The sequence below is a fragment of the Mesocricetus auratus genome, unplaced genomic scaffold (assembly GCF_017639785.1).
Source record: "Mesocricetus auratus isolate SY011 unplaced genomic scaffold, BCM_Maur_2.0 Super-Scaffold_2245, whole genome shotgun sequence".
Lineage (NCBI taxonomy): Eukaryota > Metazoa > Chordata > Mammalia > Rodentia > Cricetidae > Mesocricetus > Mesocricetus auratus.
Genome location: NW_024429180.1, coordinates 23,617,119 through 23,640,331, shown reverse-complemented (window position 1 = coordinate 23,640,331; position 23,213 = coordinate 23,617,119). Strand labels below are relative to the sequence as shown.

At 44.5% G+C, this 23,213-nt stretch overlaps 1 non-coding gene across 1 annotated transcript; it reads right to left on the bottom strand.

Annotated features, from left to right (window-relative positions):
• Positions 1-22,834: 22,834 nt before the first annotated feature.
• On the bottom strand, positions 22,835-22,997 carry LOC121138774. Its single transcript, XR_005875639.1, has one exon. It is a non-coding gene; the product is annotated as a U1 spliceosomal RNA (small nuclear RNA).
• Between the last annotated feature and the right edge of the window lie 216 nt (positions 22,998-23,213).

Below are 23,213 nucleotides of genomic sequence, written 5' to 3'. Positions count from 1 at the left end.
CCCTGCTGGAAAGTTTGGTTAGAAGCATTGTGTTTATGAAGCGATGCTCCCCACACAACTCTCCTTCAAGCTGTTCCTTTCCCGTGTCTGCTTTTGTTATTACCTGATAGTTATTGAAAGGTTACATGCCATTGGCTTTCTCAAGATTTATTTTGTTATATTGTAAAGCAACCCTTTCTTTTTCTCTTAACACATCACAAGAAGCAAGAAATAGTGAGGCCCCTTCAAAGCAGGTGCCAGGAGACGTGGCTTCCATTTTTGACTCAGACATGTGACTTTGGAGAAGTCAGTGAATTCTTGTGTCTCAGTCTCCCTGGCTGCATAATGGGGATAATGATGTCTCCTCTTGCACCTACTTCACAGGGTGGTGGGTTTTCTCTTCAGTTTAAAGGACTAATTAGTTAATGTTTGTGAACCTCTCTGAGGTCCTTTGATAAAGCACAAAGCGCCATTATTTACGACAGTAATAATAGTGTCTTGGACATGTAGGTTTCCTTTCATCCGAAGATTCCAAAGTACTTTACCACTGGGATTGTAACTTTACAGAGGGTTACTGTGTGGTGGCTGGCTCTGGGTTTCCACGGGAGAGTAATTAAGTCTCCTACTGACTTCTTTCATCATTTGCATAAACTTCACAAGACAAAAGAGCAGCTCTGCACAGAGATCTGGGAGAAACCCAGCAGGCCTGTGTCCCTTATCACTACTTCTCAATGAGTCTCAGGGATTAGGAATGTGGAAAATCAGTGTTTCCAACCCCCTCAGTCCCGGACAAGTCACAGGGTAACTTAGAAACGCCAATGTTTTCAATCCCCTGACCTATCCCTTGGAGGTTGGGTAATGCTTAGAATATTTAGACAAGAGGTAAATTAGGTTCAACTCAACTGTACATGCTCCCAGTGTGGGTTACTGGGGTGTACCTGCCATAAACAAGTCCTATGATCTCTCTTTAGCAATGTGCTTAGATGTTCAGTTACAGGACAAAGATGACGTAAGTGCCTATGTCAGAGGCATGTCTAGAGTTATTGAGAAGGAAAGTGTATCATGTGGTCCCCTACCCTCAAGTTATTTACAATCTATTTGAGAAGATGAAACTCGGACCCAGAAGCCAATTAAAGAGAGGATGCAAGACCACATGTAATCAAAGGTAAAGTGTGCTCAGCCCCCAGGCACTGAAAGAAGGTAGTGATGATTATGGGTCCAGACAACAGTTTTGAAAACTACATCAAGAAGGTGAGTATCGGGATAATGCTTCCTGCAGGCACACTATGGACAAGGGACCATGTGCTTGTGTTAGGATGTAGTGGGTGAGACTCAGGAGAAAGAGGCGAGCTTTGGTGACCCTGGGAGGGAGGCGGAAGTTCCCACAGCGTAGGGACTTTTGTAAGCAGGCAGAGCAGTTTAGACTTAATTTAATTCACTTAAAAATCATTATTATTAAGTCTTAAGTACCCAGGGACATAATGTAAGCAGTACTCTGGAGCCATTCTTTGGCAACTACATGTAGCAATCACGGAAGCAGGAGCGAGAGTTAGAGCCAGGAGTCTGGCTGCAATTGGATCCAGTAATCCAGAGGGAGCACACATCTCTCCAGAAGGCTTGTTGTGGAAATGGACAGATTAGTAAGTACAGGCTTTCTTAGCGAGCTCTGACTGTGTGCTGGAACGGACCTCATCCTACAGCAACCCAAGGTGACATTAGGTTCGATCTGCAAGAGTGCCGGTTTCAGGCTGTGCAGATGTCTACGGCTGAGTTTTCTTGGCAAACAGAGATGGCGTGTGTCAGAGCCGGGACTGAGCAGTAAAAATCCTAAACTGTCATTGAAATTTGGTTTATTTTATTGTTTTCTTTACAGACAAGTCTTGCCATGTATAGCTCAGGCTAGCCTAGAGCACGTGACCTTGTCCCTCAGCTGGACTGAGATACAGATGTTTGTCATTACACCCAGCTAAATGATTCTTTTTTATTATATTGACTATTGTGATGAGTGTGTGCTGTGCACGTGTGCGTGTGCATGATGTGTGTGTGTGTGTGTGTGAGGGAGGTGTGTGTGTGTGTGTGTGTGAGGGAGGTGTGTGTGTGTGTGTGTGTGTGTGTGAGGGAGGTATGTGTGTAGAGGTCAGAGGATAGCTTTGTGGAGTCGGTTCTCTAGGGATCCAACTCAGGTCTCTGAACAAACACCCATCTTATCCGCCCTGATTCTTTTTAATTTTTTTCCTTTGAGACAGGGTGTGATAAAGCTCATGGTGAACCTTGGTGGATTCCACGGCAGGCGAGGGTGACCGAGGCAGAGGGACAAACATGCCAGCCAGCCAGAGCTTAGTGAGACGTTTAATTAGAAAGGGGAGGGAAGGGGAAGGAAAGAGAAAAGAGGTAAAGAGACACACACACACGCACACACACACAGAGACAGAGAGACAGAGACAGAGAGAGAGAGAGAGAGAGAGAGAGAGAGAGAGAGAGAGAGAGAGAGAGAGAGAGAGAGAGAGAGAGAGAGAGAGAGAGAGAGAGAGAGATTGGCCCAGGGGAACAGTGGGAAAGGGAGAGCAGAAAGAGAGAGCATAAGTGGGTCGGGGTCTTTCTTTTAAAGGGGTCCTTTGCACCTGCATTCAGACTGTGCAACCACAGAACCCTGGGCTGACCAGGGTACTGCCTGAGCGCATTCTGCCAGGTGACAGGGGCAGCCCAGCATGATGCCTGAATCCTTACATGGGGGTGGGAGTAGGGGGTGGGGTGTGTCAATGTATCTCTGGCCTCAAACTCACCGCATAGGGAAAATGACCTTGAACTGGTCCTTCTGGGTTTACCTCCCGAGTGCTGGGATTGCAGGTGTGTGTAACCATGCCTGACAAGATTCAAGATTAATGCACACGACCAGAGAACAGCTATCCTGCCTAGAGAGGACAATGCTGATTCTGGTGAGGTTAAAGCAGGTCGCCCCCCCACCGCCTTGGGACATCTTCCAGCCCCACTGTGCGGCTGTGCACCATAAGTCTACAGAATTCAGTATGAGGAGCACACATTCTCAGTGGAGTGGTGACATTTGCAAAATACCTGTTTGGAGCTTTCCTTTGTCGCTACAGCAAGGTTGATGACTGGGAATTTGAGAGGCAGCCAGACTGAGAGCAAGTATTCTCTTTCTTTTCTTCCTCCCTCCCTCCCTCCCTCCCTCCTCCCTGCTTTCTCTCTCTCTCTCTCTCTCTCTCTCTCTCTCTCTCTCTCTCTCTCTCTCTCTCTCTCTCTCTCTCTTTCTTTCTTTCTTTCTGAATTAGCTCTGTAGACATCAGGCTGACCTGGAACTCACAGAGATCCCCTTGCCTCTGCTTCCCAAGTGCTAGAAGTATCCTATTTTCTAACAGAGACCAGAAGTTAGGATTGAGGGTATGTAAACGACACAGCCATGGGAGGTTGTCATCAGCCCAGCAGCCCAGGTTTAGAGGTTGAGGAATCAAATTGAGAAGGCTCAGACTTCAGGCAAATTAGTTGAAGGAAGAGCTGATTCTCCCTCGGCTGCCTCATTTTAGCTGATGTCCATTTGCCCCGCTCCTAGCTGAGTTTCTCAGACTGCTGATGCTGAGCCAGGCACAGTGGTTCATGCCTATAATCCCAGAATTTGGAATTTTTAGGAAGGAGGATTACAGTGAATTTAAGGCCAGCCTGTTCTACCTCTGCATGAGGAGTTCCGGGCTAGCCTGGGTTACAGGTGAGACCCTGTTGCAAAACAAGACAAACAGTGAAGATTGGGTACCCCTGCTCTTGATGTAGATTTTAATGAGAGAAAGTTTCCTGCTGAGAAGGTGCCATGAAGTTAGATTCCAGGCTGCAGGAAGTTTGTCGCTACCCTGGGAGTTTAGAGTTGTCAAGTTTTCTTGGACTCAACATAAATTCTGGATTGATTCTAACGAGAAAACTGGGACTAGGGGGAGAGGGTCCTGCTGCCTCTTCCTGAGGCTTTGCAAAGGGAAGAGGTTCCAACCGAACTTCAGCTGAGGTTAAAACCTAGGATTCTTTAGATGTTGGCTGGCTTACAACCTCTGCCGCACACGACCTGAGCATTAGGTACCACTGCTAAGGCTTGCAATTTGACTTAGGAGCCTACACACTGATTACGTTTGGGAAGCATTCGGCAGCCAGAGTGGAACAGGAAATCATTACTGGATAAAGAGGGCCACACAGGAGGAAGTTTTTATTGGCAAATAGCAACCTATGTATTCACAGAATCCTATCATCATAGTACTAGAAAGAGCTAAGCCCGGCCTTACAGCGGCTTCTGCTAAAAGGTGCCCCGAGATAGCGTCTGTCTTTTAACGGCTGCCCTCGAAAATGGGTTCCAAATGCCATCCCTGCTATCTTATTAGTTTAAATCCAGTTTTTTTTGTTTTGTTTTTTGTTTTCTGGTTATCTCCTCTGTGAACATGGAAAACAGTTATCTTTCTTTCAAAACCTTTTCACATTCTAGAAGGCTATCATTATCCCTCCCACAATTTTCTCACCTTCAGGTGGAACCATACATATGTGTGTTTCTGACATTTGGTGAGTTTTGGGGATTATAAAGGGCACCAAGAGTATCGCATAAATTATCTTATTTAGCCATGACAAAAGGCTGGGGATCAACCATTTTTAGCCCCAGTTTGAAGGATAAGCAAGCTGGCACAGGGTTCAGAGGTTGACACTTCTCAAATAGCTGGAAACTTAGAAGAGTCAGGCCTGAAAAACTGCCATTCTTAATGGGCACACACCAACCAGATTGGCCCGTCAACCCTTTAGAGGTTTTCTCTCCTTTCTTCTGTGAGCCTTTGTTGTCCCCAAGATCATCCTCCTTTGCCCACTCAATTTCTTTGACTGTTTGAGGTCACACTATCTTTTGTTGGACTCATTCAAAAGTATGCTATTTGGGACAGTGTGCTGACTACTTCCACCAAGCCTGATGACCCGAATTTGACCATGGGACACACCAGGTGAAAAACTGATTCCACAAGGTTATCCTTTGACTTCCACGTGTGTAATGTGGCATGTGTGTACACCCACCCCCTACAAGTAAATAAATGTAATATAATTTAAAATACATACCATTCCTGTCATTTACGTATTTTATAGTATTCACATGTCACAGTTTTCTGCTCTCTTGATCTCTAAGATAGAAATATCTTGCAAGATGGAACTGAGGCTTTTTAGTGCTGATTTTATTTATTTATTTTTTAAATAGCATGAGGCAAAAGCTGTCCTATGAAGAGGAAGATGGGACTTTCTGGGCAGAGCGTTTCTCCCCAATCTGTGCCCTGAGTTCATGGAGAGCCAGTGAGCTGTGAACTGCATGGAATCAGGAAACTTGTGTTAGAACCCTGAGGTTTGGGGCCAGAGGGATGGTTCAACAGTGAAGAACACTTGCTGCTCTTCTAGGGGACCTGAGTTCAGTTCCCAGCTCCTACATCAGGCAGCTCACAACCATCTGTAACTCCTGCTCCAGGGGATCTCGTGCTCCTGGCCACCATGGGTGCTTGCTCCCACATGCACACACTAACATGCACACACACACACACACACACACACACACACACACGCACCACGCACACACCTATTTACATTCAAATAATAAAACATCCATATGTACATACATGTATGAAAAATAAAAACCCTGAGATTTGCCAAGTCACCTTTGAAAGTCACCGTCACTTTGGAGTCTCATCTTCTTGGTAATATGAGGGGTAATATGAGGGGTAATATGAGGGGTGATATGAGATCTCAAGGAGCTCTCAGGAGGATCAGGGGATGTGATCGGGTGGCTGTTTTGCACAGATCTGGGCATATGTGGTAGGTGTCATAACTACAGCTTTCATAGCTGTTCTGTTTGCTAGTAAGAGGTTTTCTTTTGGCATTTTCATACGCAGTTCAGTTTCATCCAGCGTCTCCCCTTCCAACTGCTGTTCCCTGCTTTCTACTAGTCTGCCCTGGTAGTCATGCATTCTGTTGTCTTCCCCCACTCCCTGATATAGAAACCCCTTCTTCACCCTTTCCAAATCCCATTTCTGGCGCCACAACCTGAATGCGCTTTATCCCCACTTAGACACATGGCCTTCTTACTTTTTTCATACAGACTTTTACTCTGTAGCCCAGGCTGGCCCCAAACTCTTGACAATCCTCCTGCCTTCGCCTCCTCAGTGCTTCGATTGCAGACGTGAGCCACTATAGTGCTTAGATTGCAGACGTGAGCCACTATAGTGCTTAGATCGCAGACGTGAGCCACTATAGTGCTTAGATCGCAGACGTGAGCCACTATAGTGCTTAGACTGCAGACGTGAGCCACTATAGTGCTTAGATCGCAGACGTGAGCCACTATAGTGCTTAGATCGCAGACGTGAGCCACTAGAGCTAGCTTTCATTCTCCTGTCCTTCATTTTTATTACCTCTGTCCTGAATCAGCCCAGTACCTGCTGTATAGCAGTCTTCAATCTCCCCTCCCTCTTTTTTTTTTCCGTTCACTATCACCCCTTGCCCTCAGGCAGATGGATGGATGCCACAGTGCACACCTTCAGTGGCAGTCCCCACCTTCCACCTTCTTGGAAATGGGGACTTTTGCTGCCAGGTTTCCCCAAGCACAAACACAAAACTTACAATGCTTCAAGGACTCCAGATATTCACAAACGCATACTAAAAAAAATGGAGTCAAGCGGTGGTGGCACACACCTTTAATCCCAGCCCAGGAGGCAGAGGCAGGCAGATCTTTCTGAGTTTGAGGCCAGCCTGGTCTACAGAGTCAGGTCTACAGCTGTCCAGGACAGCTGGGGCCACACAGAAAAAACTCATCTAGAAAAACTAAAAAAAAAAAAAAAAAAAAAAAAGGAAATGAGGAGAAGAGAAGATAGTGATTTTGGTTATAGAAAATGATAGTAGATGGTAGTAGAGATTTTGGGTGGGTATTTTGCAAAAGCATGAAGCTCATGGGCTTTAAAATAAAATTGACCTAAAAGTTAATGTGTTTTGCCTAACAGTTATTCCATCGTCTCCAGTCTTCAGAGGTTTTGTCCTCTGCTTCCGTTTTTTGCTTACAGCCGCTTTGCCTCTAGTTTACTTGTCTCCCTACTGAGAACACAACTGTTGGCAGTTGAGAGGCGGGAGTTAGTCAGCTAATAACTGTTTGCAATTATTACATGGGAACTCCCGAGAACTCAAGGACATTGGCTTCTGTTGAGGACTTTAACTGAGCACAGTTGGGTTTTATAGACTGTACTTTGCTCTTGGTCCTGACACGGGGCTCAAGTAAATGTTCCGTAAGTCTCTTGGAAAGCCCAGCAATACATTTCCATTGCTAGTGTTTCACTTAGCTCCCTTTGAAACATGAACACCCCCCACTCCCTTCTATGATGTCCTGTCCTTGCTTTATGAATTTTCTTCTTTTCTGAGCTCTGGATTTAAAGTCCCTTTCAAACTGTTCTAGTATCCCAGGCTCCCCCACAGCTAATCCTCCCTTTATTTAGATTCGGTGCATTCTTCTCCTTAGGCATGGATAGATAGCCTCTTGTGCTGTGTTTTTGATAGTAGCCTTGTCTTCGAGTGGGAAATGTCACAGGATGTGACAGTTAAGATGGGAGGGATTCCTGCTTGCTTGAGCTGTGATTCTCCAGGGAAACAAAACAAGACTAGTGTTCAGAAAGATTTGACTGGGCAGGGAAGACCCACATTCAATAATGGTGACCCTACCCTATGAGCTAGGGTTCCAGACTGAATGAAAAGGAGAAAGAGATGAGACCACCGCTATCCATCTCTCTTTGCTTCTTGGTTGCACATACCAAGTGACCAGTCCCAGGGTTGCTGCCGTCTTTGGCCCTCGTGATAGAATGCACCCCCGCCTTGTGGACACAACAAACTCTCCCTTAATTAGTTTTGTTGCAACAGTGAGAAAAGTAGCACATCTTCCTTCTATTTCCTGGTCCCCTAGAAGCAGTCTTTTATCAAACGTTTAGCTGATTCAGTTGGAAGTTATGAGCATTTCATTAGATAACCATTGAAGGCTGTGGCTGCAGCTAGCCTTTTCAACTACTGTCTACCCACTTCCTGCTTCAGAACAGAAGAATAAGATCTCCCTCTGACCATTCTCAAACACCCTCACGTCATTACTCCGTAGATAGGTCATAGACACCATTGTTTTCCCATTCTTCAATCACTTGGAAAGAGTTAATGGAGTGTATAATTACTTAGCTCTTTATGCTTTACTCTTACAGTGTAGCCCAGGCTGCCCTCAAACTCCCTGCATAGCCCAGGCTGACTCCAGGCTTGCATCTGTTTCCCTGCCTCACTCAGCCTCCTAGTGTTGGGGGATTACAGCACGCATTCAGTATCATGCCTAGTCTCTCTCTCTCTCTCTCTCTCTCTCTCTCTCTCTCTCTCTCTCTCTCTCTCTCTCTCTCTCTGTGTGTGTGTGTATGTGCATGTTCACTCTCCCATGCACGCACTGACACGTATGTGTGTGCGAGTCTGTCATTTCTCTACTTTGGTCACTCTTTATCTTTAGCTTTTGAGACAGGGTTGCTCACTGAAGCTGGAGGTTTGGTAAGCTCCAGGAAATCCTCCTGTCTCTGCCCCTCCTACACTGGGGTTGTAGAAGTGTTGTGCTGCTGTGCCCAGCTTTTTAAGGAGTAGATGCTGGGATCTGAACTCGGGTTGTTATGACATGTGGCAAGTACTTGACCCACTGAGTCACACCCTCTTTCTGTCCCTTTAATCCATTCCCCCTATCCTGGGTTTCCTCTGCTCTTGTCTTCAAAGGGCTCCCCTGTGAGGACACTCCAAGGCTTCAGAGAGCCAGTCCTTTGGTTTGCAAAGAGAGTCCCAGGACAGCTAGGCCTATATAGAGACCTTGTCTGAAAACAAACAAATGGACACATAGAAGACAACTCACTAATTTGATTTCTGTCTCTTACTGCTGTCCCCAGTGTTCTCGGAAGTGTATTCTACAGTCTTTGTTGTCTGGAACTCAGTCAAGGTTAACTTGGTAGTATTTCCAAGATTAACTAACCTAGAAGCCCTGCCCCAAGTACTCATATATTTTGATACGCAATCTTAGAGCCTGTATGAAAATGAGAACTCCATTTCTTGACTAATTTCTGGTGTTTCTCGTAACGTGGGCCTTATCACCAGCATTCTTCTCTCTCTTTGTCTGAGAGCAAGCATAGGACATGATTCAGTCCCCGTGAGACAGTAGGGGCTACAGAACTGACTGATGGGCGGCGAAGGAAGCGACTCATCTGACACTATTGGGCAAGCACTGTGCCTGAACCATGTCGCTGATCCATTACATTTTATGGTGTTACTTGAGATTTTTGGCTTGTATATTTTTTCTTACAGAGGCAAAGTAGATGAATAGCATAAAATCCCACTGCAACAACCTAGGCTTTCTTTTATTTCTTTTCTGCTCTCTATACTCCCTAACAGGTAACCGAGCTTAGCTATCTGGTAGACTTAATGTCGGGGCTATTAAAGTAGCTAAAGCACAACGAAGGGACTAAAGGGTACAGTGCTTGCCTAGCACACGTGAGACACCGGATCCCTAGCACAGCATTAAACTGGGTGTATGTAGTATTTAGTTGCAATCCCAGCACTGGGGAGGTGGAGGCAGGGGGATCAGAAGCTCAAGGTTATCCTTAGGTTGTAGAGTGAATTCCAGGCTAGCCTGCGCTGCAAGAGCTGCAGTCTGGAAAATGGAAGGAAATAAAGAACAATACAATACAAGCAGGGCAGTGGTGGTGCATGCCTTTAATCCCAGCACAGGCAGGTCATCTCTGTGAGTTCGAGGCTAGCCTGGTGTACAGAGTGAGTTCCAGGACAGCCAGGGCTACATAGAGAAACCCTGCCTCGAAAAACCGAATACCAAACCAACCAAACAAAAACTACTGTACAGAAGAGAACATTTTGAGACGGAAGAGTTCTGCAAAGAGCCTCCTCTCCGAGGGCATGCATCTGAGTGAGTTTCCCTCGCTCTGAACCCGATTAATGAGGACGTGGAGAATAGTGGCTTGAAACACACACACAGCCACGTAGACTGGAGTTTAGTGCACTTGCTAATGAGAATTCCTTGCATAAGCTACTTCAGCTTTAGAAACTCCTGTCCCTCCCTTGTAGAGTAGGCAAAGTTACACCTGCCCTGCAGCTTATTGTAAAGATTAAATGGGATAATGTATGGAAAACATGAGAACCACGACTGGCCCTGAGGATGCTCTTCCAGTTAGTGGTTGGTATTTATGGTGCCTTTTCTGTCGAGATAATGAACATCTGGCATCATCTGCATTCCAGAAGTTCCAATATTTTCTAGCTGCTTGTATTGGACAGTGTAAGAACTTTGACCCACATCTTAAGTATATATTTGGCATCCCTGGAACGATTAGTTGATGATACTAATCTTTAGTTGTTTGTTTCTGTTTTTGAGATGATTGGGGTGGGGGATAGAGATCGGGCAAAGTTTACTCTCTAGCCCAGGCTGGCCAGGAACTCACAAAGTAGGCACCCTGGACTCAAACTTCTGGCCGTTTTTCTACTTCAGGTCTTCAACTCCCAAGTACTGTAAGTATAGGTCTGAGCCACCACACACAGCTACAGCATAGAAACACCACAGGATAAAACACTAAGCAGTATTCCAGGCTAGCCTGGAATTCACTCTACAACGTAAGGGTAGCCTTGAATATAAATATATAAGCCAGTATCTTTCCTCACCCCAAATGCATTCCCCTGCTCAAGAATCACTTGATCCTTAAAAAAAAGATACATTTCAGTCATCAGGAGGCAGGAGCAGGAAGATTAGGAGTTCAAGGTCATCCTAGGCTACTTAGAATTTGAGGCCAGTGTGGGGTGCCTATTTTTAAAAAATACAAGAAAAAAATCTGTCAATTCTTCTCTTTGAAGACCATTAAGAGAAAATGGAGGAAAAGGCCTTTTAGAAAACAAAACAACTTAGGGCCATAGCTTCTCAGATCAGCTCTGCTATACTGATGGTTGTCTGTTGTTGGCTGTGTATGTTTTCGTGAACTATCACACAATGAAATGCCAAGCAGGTGCAGGAATGGGGATAAATACACAGGCTGGCATCTTTCCTTTGAGACAGAACAGTGGCCAGTATAATTCCATGATGCTGTTTTTATTTTAATCTCCCCCGTCTCTGCTTCTGAGATGCGGTGGAAGAGAAGGCCTTAAATGGCTAAATTAGCTAAGGCGGAAAAGCTGTGCTGGTCTAGTTAGCTTTTAGCTTCCCTATATGACTCTGCTGTACAGTAAGGACCTAGAAATACCTGTCCTGTCACTAACCTGTCATTTAAACAGTCACAAATGGCGTACTGCGATTTAATCACTCTCTCCCTCCTTCTCCTAACACTAGAGTATGCAGTCACTATCATGGCTTCTTATCAATAAGAGACACCAATAAAGGCTTTCGACTCCTCAGTGTTTGGGAAACTCTTGGCATCTAACTGCCTGAGGACTGAATCCACAGGCTGCATTCTTTTCCCACACTTCCTGGAGGCAACAGGCGCTCATGTTGGCTAGCTGATGTTGACCCAGAAGCTATGTCTTGTGCCCTAAGTCTTCGCTTCTGGGAACTGTAAGTTCCTTCAGATCTAGTCATCTGGGTAATAAGAAATGCAAAGGGGACAGCTCAGTCCCGTGAGCAGCACTGGCGTTTGTCTGCAAGGCACAATTCAAGAAATGAAAGCCACCCCCCTCCCCCTTTATCCCTTCATCCTGGCCCGATGAACCACTGGACAGTGAGTAGCTGGTCTGAGATTGCTGCTGGCTTCCACCACGGCCTGCGTGTCAATTTTCACTCTGTGACATCACTTTGTGTATCAGTTTAGGACAAACTGGATGCTTTTCAAAACCCTCAAGTTAGAAGTTAAGACCAAGAATAAAAATTACAAAGTCTACTTTTCTCTTTGTTTCATGGGGTAGAAAACACCAGCACTTAGCATTTAGTGTATTTGTGGCTAAAAACAAAACGACACCGAATCAGGGGAAATCTCTCCTTTTGTATGTGTGTCTGCCACTATATCCAGTTGAAAAATCTTGTTTTGAAAGAGCTGCTTCTCAGTTTTCTTTTTCCTTTTTTGCCCCCCCCCAACTGGATCATCACAAGACATGCCTGCCTGATTCTGTTCTTTTCCTGGAGTGTTGGTGTAGAGGAAGAAGTTTCCCCTCTTTTTCTTCTGGATCACAATTCCAGCGATTCTCCCTCATCTGGGATTCCTAGGTTTGGTCCTTCAGCTGTTTGCCCTGACTGTCAATGGAAGCGCTGTGGGGTCTGGGGACCTCCCCCTTTGTCCTTTCAAGTGTGCTGAGAGTCAGCAGTCTCTTCCGTCGCAGAATTCAATTTGGTGGCCAGAAGAACAATTCAGTGCCCCAGTTTTGAAATTTGATGCCCCCTTTTAGTCACTGTCTGTCCCTTCTCTCATGCTCCCCCCCCCCAACTCTCCCATGACATGAAAAGGAGGCCTGCTCTGAGGGGACAAGAATTGTAGTCACGGGACACTCTGTCAGCATTTTAAGTTCAAATTGGGATTCTGTTTTACAAGCCCATGTCTTCTTTTCTGTTTTTCTTAGGACCCAGCCCATTACTGAATTATAATAAGTGGAAAAGAAATACTAAGAAGGCAGTGGTTGACTATAGCACCAGAGAAGGCTCAGCAAAAGGCCGAGCATTCACTACTGTGACCTGCTTTTTCCAGGCATCTTGTTTTGAGGATACCGACATTTTGCTTGTTTTTTTTTTTTTTAAACAGAATTTATAATGTATGAAGAAATGATTATTCAAAAACCAAAAATGATTGGACTATGTTTAAGAATTGTTTCTATTCTTTTAAAAAATTACTTATTTGTATTTTATGTACATTGGTGTTTTGCCTGCATGTATGTCTGTGTGAGGGTGTTGGATCCCCTGGAACTGGAGTTACAGACAGTTTCAAGCTACCATGTGGGTGATGGGAATTGAACCTGAGTCCTCTGGAAGAGCAGTCAGTTCTCTTAACTACTGAGCCATCTGTCCAGGCCAATAATTGCTACTATTCTATGAAAAATTTCTTTCATGTGTAAGTGTGTACACGTGCCTGTGTGAGTGCGTATGTGAGTGTATGTGCATGTGTGTGCGTGTGTGTATAGGTCCCAGGATATCTTTTGGGGGAGTTCTTTCCATCCACTGTGTGTTCCAGAGATGGAACTCAGGTCACAGGGCTTATATGACAAGTGCCGTCGCTTCCTGAGTAAGCATTTTGATGCTTACTCATAGGCTGATGCTGCAAGCAAGAGTCAAAGATTCAGATGAACATATTCTGCGTAAACACACACACAGCTATTCGAAAGAGAGTGAAGGGAAAAAAATCATTTCCATTGAGAATAGTAGGAAGGCCATACATCAGGGGCTTTGAAGGGGAGAAAGCAAGAGAGCTCGGAAGGTGAGCTGAGGCATGATTTTCACCTTTTCCTACGTTTGCCCTCTCTGTACAAGTTAGTGTGGTAAGTAGGAACACACGCCATTATGTCCCTGCCCCAGGAGTGTGCACAAGTGGAGTGTCTCTGCTAAGGTGACAGTTTTGTCCTGGTAGCCCTCACTTTTCTTATCCCTTAGCCGAGAGGTAAGTTTTCTGTCCTGCGGCTCCTTGTGTGTCCTTTTATGCTCACCTTCAGAAGGATAACAAAGAGGGTCAGGCGCTACTCTCGATGTGTGCTTTTCTGTTCCTGTCCTTGGACCCGTGGTTGGTTTCCTTGGAGACAATTTCTCACTGTTATGCCAATTATATCACAACACTTAGTTAATGTTCAGCATTGTTAGAATTTTTTCAAAGCAAAGTCTCAGATACAGAACTGTGCTGGGAACACATGACACGGCCTTCTGGTATTCCCCCAACAAAGACTGCTTTAGTGGAGCTGGAAACACAAGTGTCCATATTTCGTGATGGTGTTCTGTATCACAGCCACTGCTTGGAGGAGAACTTTCTAGATTAAAAGCCAGATGGAAACCGGGCGGTGGTAGCACGCAGCTTTAATTCCAGCACTTGGGAGGCAGAGGCAGGTGGATCTCTGAGTTCGAGACCAGCCTGGCCTACAAGAACTAGTTCCAGGACAGCCTCCAAAGCCACAAAAAAAACCCTGTCTCAAAAAACCAAAACCAAACTAAACCAAACCAAACCAAACCAAAACCAAAACCAAAAAACAAAAAACAACAAAACAACAAAACAACAATCCACCCTAGCCTCAAGCTTTCTCTGTGGCTGATGATAACCTTGAACTCCTGATCTTCACACCACTTTCTGAGTGCCAGGATTAGAGGCCTTCACCAGGACCAGACACAGGGCTTAGAGCATTCTGGGAAAGTCCTCTATTTTGTTTATAATAAAAACTTCATAATTTTGGCTTGCTTCTTTCTTTGTGTAAATAACTCCCCAAAGTGGAAATAAAAACCATCTGATACTAAGGGTCTTGATTTTCTTGGATAATGTTTGCTGATCTTCAAGTTGGCAAGTTCTTTGAGGGCAGGGGTACTGCAGACCTTACTGATTCCTGTGTTGCTAGCTCTGTATGTGGCTCATGCTTTATATAGGCTTGATTGTTGACCATATATATTTACATATATATGTGTGTGTGTGTGTGTGTGTGTTTTCTGGAAGTAGTGCATTGTGTTCTTTGGTGTGATGATTGGCAATTAGTTAGTATAGACCAAAACTGTCTGAGCCACGGCCTCTGTCTCTGTGCCATATTGTAAGTATTGTCAGCTGCCCTTCTTCCTGTTCCCTTCCATACTGTGTAGTTGGAGTGGATCCAAGACTGGGGTCAGAGGTTTTCAGTTCTGGGCTGTTTTGCTAGCCCAGAGACCCTGTGCTGATAGGGCTAGTTTTGCAGGGTCTCAATGGTAAGCTGGGCTTCAGCGACTGGAGTGCTTTGAATTCTATAAGTACTATACCTTATTTTCCACTTATCACATAGTCCCATTGCAATCCAAGGGACACCGGAATTGTTGATGTTGTTTGTGTGTGTGTGTGTGTGTGTGTGTGTGTGTGTGTGTGTGTGTGTGTGTAAGACGTGGAGGAGGGCACTCATGCTAAGGCACGTGGTGAATTCAGAAGACAACTTCACAGAGTTGGATCCATCCTCCCACTTTTCTTTTTTTTTTTTTTTTTTGGTTTTTCGAGACAGGGTTTCTCTGTGGCTTTGGAGGCTGTCCTGGAACTCGCTTGGTAGTCCAGGCTGGTCTCGAACTCACAGAGATCCGCCTGCCTCTGCCTCCCGAGTGCTGGGATTAAAGGCGTGCGCCACCAACGCCCGGCTCCATCCTCCCACTTTTCATGGGTTTGGATTATTGGAGCCAGATCACCAGGCTTGCACAACAAGTTTCTTGCTGAGCTATTTCACTTGCCTTTTTCAAATCTGCTTGATGGTAAAGGGTTTATGTAGCCTGCCTGAGGCCCTGGGTTGCATTCCAGCACCCCTCCCTTGTGCATTTAATACATTTAACTTACCAAAGACATAAGCTTGCTTAGAACCCTTGCCTTAGCAGACAGCTGGATACCATGGTGTATATGTCACCCTTCAGATCACTGCGCCTGGCACCTACAGAAAGGAAATGTTCACAGCATGGTTTCCACTGAACGTAGATCACTTCCTTCTTTGGGTTGTGAAAATTATAAGCTAGATCACTGCCTCTTGGGAAGTGTATGTACTTCAAATGGAGGACCAAATCAAATACACTTGTTGCTCTGTTCCAGGCTCAGAATGATGTACATTTACATCTGGATACAAGCCGTGTTGCTTATCTTGTGTACTGGGGAGATTTCTCCATTTGTGACTGAGAAGGTGACAGCTGACATGCTGCTACATGAACTAGAGGGAAAGAACATAAAAATTGGCCTCTGTAGTTAAGAGCTGATAAGCAATCAATGGGCAAGGGTTGATCATTTAGTGAACCACCGATAGCTTATGGCTAAAGGGCATTGCTGGGATAATTTAATTATGTGTGGCTTAGGAGATAGGGCAGATCTTGAATGACTGTGATTTAGTTGCATAGAAATAAAAGGAGCTGACAGCACATCCATAAAATGCTAAAATGCTCTTGTGTGTATAGGGTATCGTGAAGTACAGCCCTCTGGACGTGTTATGACCATTGCATTCATAACCATTACACTCATGCAGCTATGGCTGCCAGCACCAGAATGAGCCAAGGTGGATCAACATTTCATAAGGCACCATTAACTGGATTCACCAAACACACACACACACACACACACACACACACACACACACACACACACACACACCAGGGAGGCTAGGGGTAGATATGAGTACAGTACATATATGGAATTGTCAAAAAATGAAGGAAAGATACTTTTTTTTTCAAGACAGGGTTTCTCTGTGTAGCCTGCTGTCCTGGAACTCACAGAGATCTGCCTGCCTCTGCCTCCCGAGTGCTGGGAGGGATTAAAAGCGTTCCCCCCATTGCCCTATCCAGTAAGAAAAGATAATTTTAAAGAATAAGCAAATGGGGGGCTGGAGAGATGGCTCACAGGTTAAGAGCACTGACTGCTTGTCCAGAGGAAGCATCCATATAGTAGCTCACAGCTGTCTGTAACTCCTGTTCCTGGGGACCCAACACCCTCACACAGACCTACATGCAGGAAAACACCAATGCACATGAAGTGCAAATAAATGCTTTTTAAAAAGAGTAAGCAAATGGAATGCTTCCGAAATGCTTTTGTGCTTATGTAGGATGTGCAGAAGTGGTTAAGCGTTGGGTCCTCAGCGTCTGGGTCTGCAGACATCTGCTGGGTTCCTGCCTATGGAACCCACCAGTATCTTTTCATTAAACCAGGGTGTCCTACACAGGTTTGTGTGGCTCACTCTTTTCTTGCTTCTGAGGCGAATGGCCAAGTTCCCGGGGAATTCAGCTGAACTGATTGATAGTCAAAGTTTCACAGCCATGCTTGCCTGGTTTTGCCTTTCTTCTCTGATGTCACAAGGTGGCTTTTCACGCAATGGCAGTCAGGTACATTAGAGGAACCTTATTATTTGGGAAAAGCACAACAATTGGTTATCCCACACCAAATGGTCAACCCTGCCTGAAAACAGACATACAAGTAACTGAGTAGGTTGTACACATGCATTTAGAAATACAAATGTATATGTATGTATGTATCTCAACAGTTAATGAAGAAAAAAGAGGCCATGCATTTGAAAAGGAGGATTTGGTGGGAGGAAAGGGAGAAACAATGTAACTATATTATAATCTCAAAAAATAAAAGAAATAATAATAAAACATATAGCATGCCAAGTTTAGCCAGTTGGTGACTATAAAGTTACTTTGGGTAAACTCAACTTAATATGAGTAGTTTTCCATATATCTAACCAACCAGTCAAGTTAAAAATGCCCCAAGAGATAGCAAACAGAATTATACCCACTTGTCATTCATAACATGACTCTAGGACATTAAAAATGCTCACTCTTGTGATCATTCTCTTTTTTTTACCTGTTTAGGAAGTGCTGGTTGGTACAAATTTAGTTCCTGCTTTTCAACTGACTGGTTTTGCTTCATGTACTTAATTTTTCATGCAAAAAACAAATTAAAATGTTCTTCTTATAAAACTTCACCTTACAAAGCAGTGTATGACACACATGAAATTGCCTTTTTTTTGAAATGTCACATCAGACATTTTCAACCCTTTTGTTCTTGACAAATACAAATAATTCCACCTATTTTAAATTTTATGAGAAAGCAAGTCACATATCTTGTTCTATGATTTAATGTTTTCACTTGGATTTTTTCTCCTTACCAGAGAATCTCTCTGTCTCTGTCTGTCTTTCTCTCTTCTCTCTCTCTCTCTCTCTCTCTCTCTCTCTCTCTCTCTCTCTCTCTCTCTCTCTCTCTCTCTCTCTCTCTCTCTCGGGGAGGGGGGTGGCATTACAGATTGAACCAGGACCTTGTTCATGCTAGGTAAGTGCTGAATCCCAGGCCAAACCTCTGAGTTCCTGAGTTGCTCTACACTGTTGCATCTTAAGTAGGTAATAGCGTCCTACTCAATGCTTTTTTAAATTAGTCTTCTATCGTCTTCCTTTAATTCTTTCTGCTTCCCCATATTGCCATTCTAATGGGTCTCCTGCCCATGTGTCTTCAAGCACTTCTATTTCCTTTAACGGATTACTGGCGGCTCATCCTGCCTACTTTGGGTCAGCAGAGGTCAGCAGGTGACATGCTGAGGTTTCCCTTGCTACCAATCCTGGAGGATGACCAACTACAGTTGAATCGAGATTTTCTGTGAACTTGAGGGCCAGGGACAAGATGATAATGGCAAGAAACTTGGAGATCCACCCCTGACTAGCTCCCATCTGCAGAAGCAACACCTACGTTATAATCTGCTATAGCTGCGGCCTAAATTCCTCTTCACATAGTAGTCAAGCTTTGCCAATGAGCGATGACCGGATGCTCTACCCCTGCAATGAGGACACACCGTCCCCCTCAATAGCTACAACTTTGAAAACGGCTCCTGCAAAGTCTTGCTGTTGTCACCTTTTGGATGTATTTCAGGTCTTTCCTCACCTTCTTTCCAGGAGCCACTCAAGACACCTCATGGATTCCCACTCCATCTTTCCCAGTCATCTTCTCTACCAGGCAGCTCTGCCTGGGAAGAAGCAGGATTCGACCCAAATCTGACCAAGCTATGAGACTTCCTATGGTTCTAATTCAACCCATTTCTGCGATTTTCCTGGCTTCCTTCTCAGACTGGCAGAGAGGGCTGAACAAGTCATCTCCGATGCCATCAGAGGGAAGGTGAAGGATTATTGCTGAGAGCTATTCTGAAAAGATGGTTAAAAATTTAACTGGCTTCATGTAATACTTCACTTTTTTTTTTTTTTGAGATAAGGTCTCACTGTGTAGCCCAAGCTGGCCTTGACTTCACAAAGATCCACCTGCCTCTGCCTCCTGAATGCTGAGATTAAAGGCACGGTATCTTGGCTTCCTCTTTGAAGTCACCCAGCAGGGATGTTCTGCTTTCCTGGAAGCCCAGGGACCTTAGATGATAGGATGATGTGAAATAAAGAAAGAGAAGCCAGCAATGTTCAAGGACCACAATAGCTTTCTTCTGCGAATTTTTTGTTTTGCTTTGTTTGTTGCTTTTATTCACATTGCAAGCCTGGCTGGCCCGAATTTGAATAATAAAGATTCACATTTGCCCCGTCTCCTAAATACTGGGATTACTGGCACATACCACCACACCCGTTTTGAACTTTTTGTATTTAAAAAATTTAATTTATGCCTGGTCCTGTATGAGTCGGGTACATTGGTGTGCTGTAACTAGGAAATATGTCACATGGCCAACAATAGCAGCAAAAAGGGGTGAGTCAACTAAAAGCCTCACAGCCAATTATTTCATATAAAACTTATTTTTAAAACTTCATGACTGGCCCTTATCAATGAAAGTCGTCTTTGCAACGGAGACCATTACAGAAACCACAACCTATCAAAATGAAGATGAGTGGAGCTCAGTCCCAAAATGATACATCAGAAACACAGCTTCTACATCGACAGCCTGGGGATCATTGTGGAAGGTAAGGAAGGCAGTAAGGACTAGAGGCGTGGCAAGTTTGCTCCGTCTCCTAGAAAGGTCAGAGAAGCTACCCCCTTGAAATCTCACCAACATGGCTGCCTAAATGAGACCTGAACAAGGTCAACACCAGCTAATGTGGAAGGGGGCCCTCAATTAGGCTCAACCCCAGACAAAGAGTTACTGCCACCAAGGAATGCTGAGAGTGGGAGAGAGAGTCTTCCCAGGGAAGAGCACACCAATCGGTTATCCAGCACCAAACAGTCAGCTCTGAAATAATCATACACATACAAGAACATTGTACAGACTGAGCAGGTTGTGTGTATGTGTATTTGTAACGACGTTTAAAGGAAAAGACTTTGAAAGAGAGCAAGGTGGGACATACATGGAAAGGTGGGAAAGGAAGTAAGGGAAGGGAGGAGTGACAGAACTATATTATAATCTTTAAAAAAAATACTGCAAAAGTAAATTAGCCAGGTGTGGTGCTCCTTTCTTTTAATCCAAACATGGAGCAAGCGAGTCCCTGTGAGCTTGAGATCAGTCTGCTGTACGTAGCAAGTTTCAGGACAGCCAGGGTGGCAACACATGCACGCACACACACATGCACACTCGCACACAGGCATGCATGCATGCATGCACGCTCGCACACACGCGTGCCCAGAGAGATAGAGACAGACAGGCAGGCAGGCAGGGAGGAAGGTAGAGTGAGTCATGACTATTTGAGTTTCTGCAAAAAGAGAACGTTCTGTCTTAGAAGGTACATCAGCCCGTTTCCTGTCCTTTCTCCTGCTGCTTTGCATCATTTTCAGTGGACATCTGGGCTGGGGCTACAGCTTCATCTTCATTGTCACGTAGAAAGCAGCAAAGCATGGCCAGTCTGTAGGAGAACCATCATCCTTCATACGAGGCGTTTCACACCGGCTACGTTCCTTTCTTCCTTCCTTCCCTTCTGTCAGAAGTTCTTGTCATGCTGGGTCTCTTTGCCGTGCCATTTGTATTTCAGGATTGTTTTTAATCATTCTTTTCTGAGCCACGTGTTCAACACTCTTCAAATAGAACAGAGGTCCCAGGAATGTTTTCACATTCCTTAGTAAAGTCATAGCTGTCTACTTACTGAACGTGACTCCCAGTGTCTCCTTCCATAGTGAAAGGAGGAAACTAAGTATCTCAAGTTGTCCTCTACCTCCCCACGTACACACCATGGTTCTCATGCCACACCCAGCCACACTGACCCCCCATATACAAACAAAACAAATGTAATGGTTGTTTTTCAATTTTAGTGATCTCTGGTAGTTTTTTTTTTCTTGGCCCCTCTTCTGTTCCTTTTTTCCTTGGTACTCCAGGGTACTAAGCCTCTAGAAGGCCATCTTTCTTTCTTACCTCACTTCATGTTATCTTGGAGCATGTGCTGACGACTCTCGATTCTACCTAGTTCACAGTTTTCTGTGCGGTTCTCTTTCATCTAGTTAGACATCGACTCATATCTCATGCTCATCACAGACATTTTACGGCCCAAGCTGATCAAACAACCAACACAGTCAAAAGACCAGTACCTCACCTTGTATTCCTAGCCCCAGGAGATGGCATGGTGAGGTATTATTCTCCAAGTCTTCTTTTAAAGATTTATTTATTTTTTGTGTATGAGTGTTTTGCTTGCATGGCTGTGTATGACACGCTTGTGCCCAATGTGCTTGGTGCCCAGGGAAGTCAGAAGAGGGTGTTGGATCTAGCAGTGGAGTTGCAGATGGTTGTGACCATGTGGGTGCTGGGAACTGAACCCAGGTCCTCTGCAAGATCAACAAGTACTTTTAACCTCTTAGCCAACTTTTCAGCCCCACCCTCCAAGTCTTTGAATAGTACTTTTTCCCGTGACATTGGAGCAGTCATGGAGTCAGGTTGATCTAGTTACTGACATTTCACATTGACTCCACAGTCAGGGAGGAGTCTTCGCTCCTATCCCCTCTCTCCAGGATCTGGTTCTGTGTGATCCCTGTGGTATATCACAGACGAGCTCTCTTTAAGACCGCTTTGACCATTCCTTCCCTCCATAACTGTAGGAATCTCATCTATTTTTGTTACAACTCCTCATTTTCAGTAGAGGACCTTGAACACAAAGTTCAGAAAATGTTAGATGGTTATTGGGTAGTCTTTGAAGTCTGAATGCCAAGTAGGCCAGAATTGTTTCCAAATAGTCTTCTGGGCTTTGAGTCTAACGCTCTTCCTTGACAGACTTGGTGTGCAGTCGAGGTGGGTGGAGTCTGTGGGAAATGCCAGAAATTGTGCCCTGCGGCTGTGAGTGCCAGGTCAAGGCCAGTATAAACAACTGACAAGCAGGTCAGAGATCCTCATAGGACTGGAGAAGTCTAGGAAGCCAAGGCATGGAGCCAATTAGGTTACTGTTTGTGTTTGTGAAGAGCCTGTCTGGAAAAAAAGTCTTAGAGTTAATCTCAGGTCGATGAAACATATGACAGAAAGGATTGACAAGATGTATTAATTTCCCAAGCAGTTCAATGAAAAAATTAAAAGTCCTGATTATTAAAATGAATGGTCCCTAATGTGGTGGGGAGTATGTGGTTTATTGGGGAGGAGATATGTGACCGAAGTTTAGCTTTGGAGTCTGTCCTGGCGCTCTCTCTGTAGACCAGGTTGGCCTTGAATTCACAGAGATCCGCCTGTCTCTGCCTCCCGAGTGCTGGGATTGGAATGGTGTGCCATCACTGCCCAGCCAGAAATTTACATTTTCACGTAAATGGCATGCAATGAAGTACAGCAATTGTTTGGGAGAGATTGTGAAGATTTTAATGTGCTCCTAGTAGGGGGAATTGATTTTTTTCTGGCTTATTTTTATGGGAAACACCCCAAATTTGGCATATATTTCCACAGATAACCTCAAAGATAAGCCACTCCCTTAGATAAATGGGCAAAAGTTGGTTTCTTTGTTCTGATGGGTTCCACTAACCATGGTTTTCCCTCCAAGATACATAAGGACTGTTACTTACTCCAGTCCCTTTTGGTTACTCAGTGCCAAAGCTGTCAATATCAGGTGGTTTCCTTTCTGTTATATATTTTCTATTATGTTTCTTTATTATTATTTTATATGTGAGCGTGTGTATGGAGAGTGCATACCACGGAGAACGTGTGGAAGTTAGAGAACAGCTTGTGATAGTTACTCTCCTTTGGGGTTTGGGGTTGTCCCATTTGACGGTAAAGGGCATTTCCCTGCTCAGCCATCTTTGGCCTTTGTCTTTTTCCTTGAGAGTGACTTACTTCCCTTAAGAGAGTGAATGTAGTTGCCCACTACCACTGATCATGCCGTCGGTGGAGTTTCCTCGAGTTTGGGGAAATCGCAGGGGTCGGCACATCCTGAGTGCAATGGATAAGCTTTGTCCTGGGAAAACATCTTCATGTTCATGGCATCGCCCCAGCCTGGTAAGTATGAGAGTGACCTTTATACAGAGAGAGATTATTCAGAATTAAGTTCAAATATGTGGAAATTGGTTTCAACATATGAAAATTGAATTTATAATCTATGTATTTAAGTTATTTGGTATCAAATCCTGGTTGTTAAAACTTTTAGTTGTTGATCTTTACTCCACTTATCATAATTGTATATATATATGTATATGTATACAGAGACATATGTATATGCAATG